At 48.2% G+C, this 1,796-nt stretch overlaps 1 pseudogene; it reads left to right on the plus strand.

Annotated features, from left to right (window-relative positions):
- Positions 1 to 560: 560 nt before the first annotated feature.
- LOC118974411 (nicotinamide riboside kinase 2-like) lies at positions 561 to 1,127 on the plus strand (annotated as a pseudogene).
- Positions 1,128 to 1,796: the final 669 nt, after the last annotated feature.

The raw sequence follows: 1,796 nt of genomic DNA on the forward strand, positions 1-1,796 counted from the left end.
ACGTCCCTCCAGGTCATCCAGGTTACCTTATTCATTCTGAACATGGCAGAAGTAGATGGATGCCAGAGTTCAACAAAAAAATGACATGTAGTTTCCATGGTCCCATTAACTCCTCGTCCACCAGGTCCACACCTGCCAGGTCCACACCTGGCCTTATGGAAGTGTGTTATTTGGCAATGTATTATTACTGAAGCATATTACAGGATTCAACTTAACCACAGAGGCGGTATTTGTTGGTTAAATATATTAAGATAATTATTTTTACTGTAAAACAAAGGGTTTAAGCTGAAGATTGAGGTTAGGAAATAGTTTAATTTGTCAGTTTCACATTTTGCTATCATTTTATCTGCAATGTGGAACTTCCCCTAAACCACCCTGAGAAAGATACTCTTTAAATAAAACTGGAAAACAGATCTCTTGCCCAGTGATGAGACTAAATGCACGTAATTATTTTGTGTTGGAAGTAATGCGCTTTATGGTGGTATGTCTGAGCAGTCATTGACATTCCCAGTGCTAATAACCAGTGACATAGTCACATGCTGCTTTTTGAAATCCCCGCCATGCCTCTGTGTGGAGCTGAAGTGCCTAGTGGTTATCAGAAGCACGACCCACACGGCAAAACCAGGCTGCCCACCTGCTGGGGGATCCACCAGGATGACTTTTTTAAGCACGCAGACCAAGTCACAGTTGGGCAGCTTCAAGCAGTGGCAGCTGCTGGAGTCCCTGGACAGGACACCAAGGCCAAGCTGAGCACTGTGCAGGCCTGGGCGAGTAGCCCCTGGACCATGCCCACAGGGTCAGTGACCAACCAGCACCCGGACACCCACGCCCTCATTGAGGAAGGTTTCCTGCCCTACCGCCACACCCCCCATGGACTATGCAGCCAAATGTACTTCCTAACCGTCCCCTATGAGGAGTGCAAGCAGAGGAGGAGTACTAGAAGCTGCAAGGTCCCCGATCCTCTGCACGCTGCCTCCCCAACCCAGCCTCTTTGTTGGCCACGTGTGGCCCAAATACCAGAAGTATAAGCCAATGGCTTGGGAGTAGTGCACCTGGATGGCCTGAAGTTCCATGAGCAGCTCTTTCACCGAGAACACCCTCAGAACTCGCTCCTGAATCCCGCCTAGTGTGGCAGCGGGAGGAACGGCCCAGCCCTGGACTCAGGCAGGCAGCCGGGAGGGGCTGGAGTGGGGGAGCACAAAAGATGCCCCCACAGTATGGCTACGCTGGCAGGTCCCAGCAGGACACTGTATGACCAGTTCCCTTTGTGGACATCTGTACATATGAGAGTGGAGACCCACTCACAGCTCAGCATCTCAGAGTCCTGGGATCCCACCCCAAGGGGCATCTGTAACCTCACAGCAGCTTATTAAGCATTAAACTAGGTCCTCTTCTCTTGAAAGAAACAAACAAACCTCCAAACCCATACTAGAAATGGGCATGTGATCCAATACTGGCCAATGGAATACAAGGAGATATTTATCAGGGGACTTTCTGGAATGTTTTACTTCCTACTAAAAGTATAGAGACGGAGGCTAGCCACTCACCTACCCTTTCTTCATACCTCGAAAGGCATTGTGTTGCTTGGAGTTGTACCAGCCATGTTGCAACCGTGAGACAAAGAGCTTAGGGATGAAAATTTGACAGTGGAAGTGGCAACGTGGAAGAGTGGGAAGATACTGGGATTTCGAATCCTTAAGCAGATGAACCAATATTAACACTACTTACCTCCATATTTCTTATAATGCAAAGAAAAATAAACCCATGTTTCATTAAGCCATGTGTTTTCACCAAAG

This window comes from Sturnira hondurensis, unplaced genomic scaffold (genome assembly GCF_014824575.4).
Source record: "Sturnira hondurensis isolate 20B ecotype Veracruz unplaced genomic scaffold, ASM1482457v3 Scaffold0019428, whole genome shotgun sequence".
In the NCBI taxonomy this organism is placed as follows: Eukaryota; Metazoa; Chordata; class Mammalia; order Chiroptera; family Phyllostomidae; genus Sturnira; species Sturnira hondurensis.